The sequence below is a fragment of the Thunnus albacares genome, chromosome 16 (genome assembly GCF_914725855.1).
Source record: "Thunnus albacares chromosome 16, fThuAlb1.1, whole genome shotgun sequence".
NCBI classification, from domain to species: domain Eukaryota; kingdom Metazoa; phylum Chordata; class Actinopteri; order Scombriformes; family Scombridae; genus Thunnus; species Thunnus albacares.
Window position 1 is genome coordinate 2,981,072 of NC_058121.1, and position 10,538 is coordinate 2,991,609.

Here is a 10,538-nt window from a genome sequence, read left to right on the forward strand (position 1 = left end):
ACCAAGAAGTACAAGAGGTGTAACTCTAACTATCATTTTTTTGGGGATGTCAGTTTTGGGGCGGCTGTGGCTCAGGAGGTCGTTCACTAATCAGAAGGTTGGTGGCAAAATCCCCAGCTCCTCCAGTCTGCAGTCTGCCCTTAGGCAAGATACTGAACCCCAAATTGCTCCTGATGGCTCCACCATCCATCGGTGTGTGTGTGTGTGTGTGTGTGTGTGTGTGTGTGTGTGTGTGTGTGTGTGTGTGTGTGTGTGTGCGTGTGAATGGGTGAGTGAGCATTAGAAACATTGTAAAACACTGTATCACTCCTGATGAGCAGGTTGGCACCTTGCATGGCAGCCTCTGCCATCAGTCTATGAACATATGTGTGAATGGATGAATGTTGGCATGTAATGTAAAGCGTTTTTTGAGCGGTCGGTAGACTAGAAAAGGGCTTTATAAATGCAGTCCATTAACCATTTAAAATTTCTGTTTATGTATGGATTAAACATACAAGATACAATGTGGTAATTCAGCTTAATGGGTGTTGTTTTTTTCCTTGGACAAAGCAAGGCTAACTGCTTCCCTCTGACTCCAGCTGTACGTAACACAGACATGAGTTTGATGTATGTGAAACACTTGCGCTAACCTGCTGGAAGTGTTATACAAATCAAGTTGATTGATTGATACGGATCTTTTCATCTCACCCTCAAAGGAAATAAATAGGCTCCGCATATTTCCCAAATATGTTAAACTATTCTTTTGGCATTAATGTATAAACATGTGCACATTTACACACTTGTAATGCTTCACATATAACATTTATTATGCTGATAGTAGCACGCCAAGTTAACACGCTGCGGGATTGAAGCCAGTGTTGTAGAAATGAACAACGTACATTTACTCAATCTGCTACATTTCACAAAGACGTTCTACTTTTTACTCCACTTCATTTATCTGACAGTTACTTTACAATCCAGATTTTACATATTAAATACTGTGCATGACTCAGCTTAATATGGTGCGTAAACTAGTTTAAATTCAGATTTGCCAGTAAAAGTTTAAAATAAGAAATAAAAACAGAAATATTAAGTGAAATAATAAAGTGAAAAACTTTAATATAAAAAAGTAAACTTACACTCACAGTAAATGCATCAGTACCCTGAAGGAGTATTTTATTTCATGTCCTACTTTTTGTTGTGCTTTTAAAATTATTACTCATTGCTTTTTTTTTTATACTTCATTTTAATGTATATTATTGTTCTTCAACATCCTGTATTATTATTATGATCATACTTTATTGTACTGACATCTCCCTGGAGGGGAGGAGGAGAGATGTTCACCCAGTCTGAAAGATACAATAAAGAATCTTTTGTATGGTTTCAATAAAATGTAGAAGTTGCTTTCAGAAAATGGCAAAATATTCATAAATATGATGGAATATAACAGGTAACTTATGTCCTTGGCCCTGGTCGACATAATAATACGTCAAGAGACTGTTGCATTTAGATTTGATAGATATTGTACAAAGAACTGCAGGTCGTGACTTTTAATTTTTCTTTTTATTTCGTAACAGTGTTTTAGAAATAAATCTTCAGATGGTTAATGGCTTTTATACTGAGCCCAGGAGACTTTTCCCACTTCCTTTTTCCAAGTGTTATGATGACTATCTAGTCACATATCGTCATGCTCGAGGCTCATTGGAATTAGCAGCTTTGCATGTTTACTCTAATTGCATACAACTGATAGCAGCAGAGCACCGAGTGAATAAATGAACACTGTGAGGGTTAGAGACAGAAACCACAATGGTCTTTTGAAAAAAAAACACATTTCAACAAGACAGAAGAAAGTAAAAGAAAAAAAAAAGAAGTTAAGTTTAATAAGCAGTCAAGCACAGATACAGTGAAATGAGGGATTAAACAGAGATGTAACAGCGATACAGGTAATTGGGAAACCTTATATGAGAGAGGAGGAGAGAATGTCATTTTCTACAGTCAATAAAATAATATGGAAGCAAATGTGAGCGAATTAACAAGTTAAACATTTGTTTTGAAATAATAAATGGACTACATAAATGCTGAAAAAGGACAGCAGAAACTTGATTTGACTTTGATTGATAATAAAGTTGCAAAGCGTAACGTTAAAACCTCTGCAGACCCTTATTTCAATGTGTTGGATGAACGTTGGGGATTGAAGCTGCACATTTGCGATTATGTGAAATGTGTCTGCATTCCTGCTATAAGCCAAAAAAGACTGTTCATCTTCTAGGGTCTGCAGCTGGGTCACCCACCCCCCCCACCCCCCTGAAAAAAAAAGAGCCAACATGTTTTATTACTTCCCTATAGTAAATCCATATGGATTCACACCTTTGAATCCATTACAGCTGGCTGTCACCAAACATATCCAGTGTGAAATAGTGTGAAGCCTGTAACCTCGCATGTTTCATGCATAAATCCCACCACTATGCCAATAAGCATTTCCAAGAGAAACCAGTAATGGGTTTATTAAAGGCTGTTATGGGATGTCGAGAAGGAAGAGACAGTTTGAGACACAAAGTGCAACAAGGAAGAATATTCTGAGACAGACATTTCCTTCTAAAATTAGAAATCCAAGGTATGAAATTCATTGCTTCGACATCACATCACTTTGTTTAATCCAGCATGGATGTGTGGCGGCTTAATTTAAACATTGAATCCTTTGTTACCACATTATGAATTTTCCACGAGATGACAGACACAAAAGTAAAACACCTTAACAATTTGATCCCAAGGGTGGTTTTGCTTGTTTTTAATTTCCTTCATTTATAGGTTCAGGTCCTAGTCATTATACTGTATGTGTCACCCAGGCTGGTATATTTTGTTTTATTCATGACAAGTTAGGCTACTCAGAATTGCCGTCATCACTTTGCATGTGAGTAGCACGATACATGCTTTTTATACGTAAACAAGACAAAAATAAAAAAAAATGCTAATTGAAATTTTGGTTTTGTGTTCAGAAGTTTTCAGTATGGTGCAAATGTCCATGAATGGATAGAAGAGATTGTCAGGGTTCCAGGGATCTAAGAATCATGCTGATGGGACATTCATGTCAAACTGATTGTAACTAATATCAAGTTGTGATGTCGTGTTTTCAGGAAAGAAAAGAGAGTTGTGTGTTTGTTGTTGTTGTTAACATCATGTTGAATCTGCTCCATGGAGTCACATTCTCAACACTTCCTGTTCACACACAGACATGCAGCTGAAAAAAAAATACCGACTGTGTTACTTTGACTGTAGAAAAAGTCCTAAATGTAACAATTAACAACCAAGATCTCAAGTTATAAGAAGTGACTGTTCTCTATGATCTCAAAAAAAGATTGATTATTACAGTGTGTTCTGGTTTGAGATTAAGAGGTATGAATTTTGATGAAAACCGCATCCCTTGGGCACAAAGGGTTAAACTACAATTAATCTGCCGAGCAGACGACTGAGTCAGGACTCACGATGGAACACGTTCAGATTGAGCCTTTACACCGTGTCTACACTGAAAGCCTCTCAGCCGTGTTTTTCGGTCGTCCGTCTCGAGCCCGTCTGCCAACAGATACGCTCCTATTTTAATCAACCCAGCTGTCTACATGCCCGCGTAACGGCTCGTGTTTCACTCGTGCTATACGTGTGTAACCGTGACTTGAAGCGTATTTTCAGGCTTCAAGTCTATTTTCCTCTGTTTTTTTATGTGATTGTGTATTGAGCTCTGAGTGCTGCCAAAGTGTGGGTGACCTACACTCCACACTGTACCTGAACGCCTTCATGGTAGACACACAAACCAACAGAGTAGCTGCTGATGCTGCTGCTGCTCTGCTAAACATGCTGCTCACCCTTCACCTTCTATGTGTAAAAATTATGAATGTATAATAAATCCTGCATACAGAGCTGCTGCTCTGCCTTGCTTCCAATTTTGCCCAGTGGCCACGAACGGTATTGCAGTAAAAAAAAAATCCCCTCCGCCCCAAAAAGCATTTTCCACATGGACAACCATTATAATAGACATCTGTAAAACTGTTGACAGGACACCTTTAACTGCCAATAAGGTCAATTATGACTCTTTCTTTTATTAATTTTTGATCCCTGAAGGTTTTATATTCGTAAAACTTTGCTCGAGCCAAGAAAAGTGATTTTATAATACATGACATCATCGCAATGGAGAGGCTATGGGCCGAGCGGGAACTGGCGGGCGGGGCCAGCAGGAGAAATGCTGCTGTACACAGTCAGTGGGGACATTCTTATTGGACTGAATAGGCACCATTTTCAGTCCAATATCCAGTTCATGTAATACAGCCATGGTTAAAATGAACATAATCCCTGTTCTTAGACTTTTGGGACATGTCCACTCTGATGTGGAACAAAGTAAAAACTCATCTTCTCTGTGTTTTGGGGCTTTGCTCAGGCTGCACGTAGGTAAACGTGCACAGGGCACTAACAACCAGACCAAACAAATATCCACCTGAGAAAAGTGACACTGTTAATGACAATCAGCAGACTAGATAGATAGATAAATGGCAATTCAGTTGTAGTACAATGAACAGCTTAAAATTGACAAATGTCAACACTGGTCATTTTAAACACTAAATGTTGTGGATCCTTATTCTTCAACACCACTGCTAACTGAACGCTCTTTCTCCTTATCATGTAAACTACAGTTCCCGGCATTAGTTCCTTTACATTGTGCCTCTGTTTAGAGGGTAAAGGAGCATTTCGGATTTCTTTCTTTCATTTCAATGATAAAAACAACATGAACAATATCAGTTTGATGTGACTTTTGATGCAAAAATGTATTGTGATTTCAGTTAAACATTAGGAAACCCCTCTGAAAGATTTGCAAAAGAAGCAAACACAAAACAGCAGAGGCATGGGTTTCTAGAACCCTTATTGGCTAGTGTACACAACAGGTCAGAGAGTTGACTTCTGTCTACATTACATGACAATAACTTTGGCCTGTACAACTGAGAGCAAACACACAGCTGCAAAGAAGAGCTTGAGGGGAGCAGACACTGTGGAATCAAAATACATAAAAGCAATAAAAAAAAGTGACAGTATGATTTGTGACTAAGAGGATAAATATGAGGACGTGGACCACAGACGCAGAATGAGACAGAGATACCGATCAGTTTATGATCCGAAAGATGCTCAGAGAAGACGGAGAAAGCTTGACCCGGAGTCAGGATTGACACGACAGGGCAACACACATGAATTTACAATAATTGGAAAAGCTATACTTCATACAATGTTATCAGATAATTAAATCTCAAAACAATTGTGCTTCACGTCTTCTTACATGTCCGATTGAACATGTGAAATGGAAACTGTCACTCCCGACACACAAAAGGGGGACGAGGACGGACGTATCACAAGCATCAGGGGATTACAAAGAACAAGAGAAGCACTTATTCCTCACTTGGAGAGCTTTGCTTAATAATAGCCACCGTATAACAAAGGGAGTGTGAAAATCACACTTTATGGGCCGGACCGGTTGTAAAGTTATATTTGCCGTTAAATTGAAATCCTGTTCCCTTGACATAATAGATAAGGCATCTGAAATCATAATAAGTCACTTTAACAGCTCATCAACTTTACAGTAGCCGCTGGCGTGCGCGCTGCTCTACATTTCTGTGGCTGGAGGGATAATGTTGGGGCCTGTCAAAAGTGCTGAAACATGAGTGACATCCTGTGACAGCGATTAAAGCACAGCGTCTCCCGAGCATCTCTCTCCACAGGTTATGAAGATGAAGGGGGAGAGAAAATGCATGGCTTTTGAAAATGCTCCCTCTTTTCCCCTCGGTGGTTTTGCACAATAATTGTTTTTCCGCACCCTTGGGCTAGTCATCAGTGTAGCTGCCACATCGCCACATGATATTCATGATAATCCCATTAGTCTCTCTCCGCCGCAGTGTTTCAGAGTCCAAAACTTTTGCACGACGCAACACAAGCGGATACAGTGTTTTTAAATGTGTCGATTGCCTCTCCGGTGGCTTGTCAGGGCTTGATGATCTTTCTAGATTTAAAGCGATTTTTTTTTTTTTTTTTTTTTTTTCTGTGTGTGTCATGACTTCAGGCGAGCAGTCGAGAGGGCTCGAATCCAAGTCCTGCACGGGCACGCCGATCTTCTCCTCCTCCCTCTGTGGGGGAGACGTGTTTTCAAAATATATATATGCTGGTCACATCCATCCACATGGCTTTGAGCGGTCAAACAGAGCTGCCCGCTGCACCTCAGGTATACAGTAAGGAGACACAGTGTCCCCACTGTACAGTTTATGGCAGAGAAAATGTGTTGCCTCCACAAATATGCGACTAATTGAGGCACCAGCGAAAGTGCTGCTATGGTTCATTAATACTGTAGCATGAGTGTCAGCACTGACCACTGCTGGGGGGGAACATTTTACTTTGTAATAGAAAAGTTAGATTAGATTTTGTAGTCTATTGACTATAATATTGCCTCATCAGTAAATGCTTTTGAATATGTGCTTTCACTTCAAAATGACAAAAAACTTTGTCATTTTTCTATATTATTTCATATTTGAATTGGAATACATTCAAATACTATAAAATGATTAAAAGAACAATATTGGAGCCATATATATATATATATATATATATATATATATATATATATATATATATATACAGTACCAGACAAAGGTTTGGACACATTCAAGACGATTCAAGACATCAAAGCTATTAAATAACACCTATGGAATGAAGTAAACCAAAAAAAATGCTAAAGAAACCAAAATATGTTTCATATTTTAGACTCCTCAAAGTAGCCACTGTTTGTCTTGATGACGGCTTTGCTCACTCTTGGCATTCGCTCAGCCAGCTTCATGAGGTCGTCACCTGGAATTCTTTCCCAAACGGTCTTGAAGGAGTTGCCACATATGCTGAACACTTGTCGGCTGTTTTTCTTTCACTCTGCGGTCCGACTCATCCTAAACCATCTCAGTCAGGTTTAGGTCGGGTGATTATGGAGGCCAGATCATCCGATGCAGCACTCTATTACTCTCCTCGTTGGTCAAACAGCCCTCACATAGCAAAGCTGTCGTCGAAGCAAAAGGTGGCTGTTTTGCGGGATCTAAATATATACATACAGTAATTTGTTTACTACATAATTCCATATGTGTTATTTTTATAGTTTTGAAGTCTTCAATATTGCTCTATAATGTAGAAAATAGTCAAAAATACCTTGTCTGTGCTGCTTCTTTCCTCATCACCCCCGATCATATCATTCCCCCAACAACAACGTATTTGTAGTCAAAGTTGGTCATCAGTGAGCAGGTAAGAGGTAACCAGTCCATCTCACCACCTTTCAGAATTCAGCAAAACATGAAATCTTTGTGAGGTAACAAGCTGTTGCCAACCGATTAGTTTAATTTAATGTGATCCTGCTGTCATGAGTGTATCCAACAGAAAAATGTTCCTTTAACCAAACCTGTTGTTACCTTCCTCTCTTCCCTCCTCTGATTGTTGTCACCGTTTCTCATCTTTCAGACCTGATAAATATCTCTCTCAACATTCTTTCCTTTCATGACCTGTCACCAAGACTCAACCATGAAAGTGTGAGCTGCGAGAGTGTGTAGAATGTACCGAGCGCGTCCCGCCCACAGAATTTGCACACATAGACGAGTTTTCACCTTTTCTCTCCGTCCCCACTCGTCTTTCACTGCAGTTCATAATCATTTGTTTAGAATTCCACATATCCCGCATTGACATTTGTCACATACGATCATTCATCTTTTTGATGTCTCACAAAACTAAGCAGCTCAGACATTCCATCAGATTGCTGTCAACTTTATTTTTACCTGCAGTTTGTCATCACAGGAATTAGAGCACAGACACTTTCCCTTTGGAATTTATTTCAGGTCATTTTTTTTCCTGGCAAATACAAAAATCTGCTCAGCTGCTGTTCAAACCTGAAATGGGGCACTAATTCTCATGCCAGGGACTGTAAGAGGGGCACGGGCCAAAATCTCCATAAAGAGCATTTGTAAATTTTTCTGGTGACTCAGATACAAATTCTGCTTCAGACCTTTGTTGCTGTATTTCCCATTTTTTCCCTACATCTCGTCGCACCGTGAACTGTCTAATAAAGCAGAAATGTCATGAAAATGATCTTTGAGAGGGCACTGCTCCAGAGGTGCTAGCAGGTCATGGATGTATGATGCTTCCCTCAGAGAAGAGTTGTATGGAGATTTTTAGCCAGGTCTATAGATGGATGGCGATATCTGCTGGTTGCTCAGTAGGTCTGTTCATCCAGAACACAACATGTCAACAGATACAGGCCAGATTGTTGGGAAATGTGATCCAGGTTTTAATGGTCCCCAGAGGACAATTCTTGATGATGTTGGTGACCTCCTGACCTTTTCGATAAGCATCACTGTCAGGCTAAAATTTCAAAGTCTAATGTAGAGATTGTAATGACATTACCGAGCACATTCATGCTCCCCAGAGGATGAACCCAGGAGGGTCTATCTGTGGGTGGTTAACCCTTTTGACTTTAATAACCCCATGGCCTTTCCTAGAGCCAACTTGAGGACAAACTGTATATGTTAACCCATTGATCGTGAGGCATATTTTGGGATGAAATAGATACATATAAATGACACACAAAGCCCTCATGCTTAAACATGTAATTTCATGGTTTGTCTTAGCCTTCATAAATTAACCATATGATGATTAAAACAATTTGCACAATTAAGTTATGGTTAAGGTTTGGTTAAGTTTAGGCAACTAAACCTACTTGGTTAAGTTTAGGTAAAGATTATAGATATGTAAATTTTAGTAAACAGCAGCTGCTGCTGCAGTTTTCCCTACACTTGTATGTAAAATACTCCCTGAGAGTCAAAAGGCGAGAGCTCCAACCTGCTCTGGACGCTTTGTTTGCAAAGTTACCTCTACTTCCTTCTCATGCTGATATCAGATTGTTAATGCATGCCCTTAAATGGACATCCGTTGGTAGCCATGGTTGCTAAGGTTGTTGCTAAGGTTGTTCACACTGTCCACTTGCATATTTTGGATCAGATTTGGGCTCGAACATGTAAGGATGTATTAGAGAAGTTTCCATTTGAGTAATGAAGGAGAAAAAGAAGCGGAATCCTACTACTACTGTTTGTTTACGCAACGTCCGGAGCCGGTGGACAGCTTCAGAGAGCTGACCAATCAGAACAGAGTGGACTCCTTAGGAGGGGACCTTAAAGAGACAGGAGCTCATATGACCTATTTCAGACAGAGGCTGAACTGAGGGGCTGCATAAAGAGCCAATATAAGATAATTAAGGAGCTTTTTAAACTGTAAATCATTCCAACATATTCCAGTAGAGCCCTGGGTCAAAAATTTAAAGCTGGAAATGTTCATAATATGTACACTTTAAAATAACATTGACTGTTGCTAGGAGATGATAGTCTCTGGTGTCGAGTGTGATACTTTGTACACGGAACTATCCACCATTACCTCACCCCTATCAACATCATGCCACTTCTGCCTTTGCTTCTGACAGAGATAAGGACTCGAAGACTGATCAACTAACTTCACCCTCATAAGGACCCACTGCTAACAGGGTGAAAAATGCAGACAATATGAAAGGATATATTTGATATTACATTTTCTGGATTATCACAGTTTATTTTAAATCCGCCAGCTGTGTTTAGTAATTAAATTTCAATCTCAAAGTTTTTTAGATGGATATGTTTTATTAGAGTCACAACATCACCACATGCAACCTATGTTCATTAGAAGCATTGCAGTATGCCCCCACAGAGCATATGTGTATCTCTGTTAGCTAATAGCTTCTCAGATGACAAATATGAGCAGTGTCCATTTAGACCATTTCTGTTTTTTCAGTCAGAAAGAAATACCCACAACACACACATATGAGTGCTTATACTATACACCCACTGTTAGTTAATATATTGCATTAAATTTGGAAGGGACAGCTCCGACTTTGGCAAAGAAACCGAGATGACAGCTTGGTTAACTTGGACGCTTTCCACTTTATATATTATACCACTTTTTAATGTGTTTTGTGCTTTTTATAGCTCAGCAAGCATTCTCATCCAGGACGAAGTATGTTGATGTGCTTAATATTTGTCGAGCTTTTAAGTATATGATTGCAGCAAATCAGTAGAAATCCGAGAAGATGAACAGAAATTCATATTTGATTGTTACCTTGATATTTGAGTTTCTCCTGGAAATATATTTCATGCATAAAACCAGTTAAGAAAAGAATATATATAAACAATGGATCAAATGTGCAGCCTAAAGTAAAAAATGGCTCATAGTGAAAAACCCTTAAAGAATTACCACCAACTCTGCAGTTCCCCTCAGCTCTACTCTGCATTTTAATGTTTTTCAGCTCATTGTTTTGGTATAAAGCCAGTAATGTTGCTATTTTGGTTCATCATTGTTAGTTAATATAGTGTATCTAACACTACCGTGCCATCTCTTAAGAGCAAGGCTGCTGGCAATTTCCCAGGGGTCCTATACCCTCAGGGGCCCAAAGGCACCCGATTCACTGTTTGGCAAATAGTGTA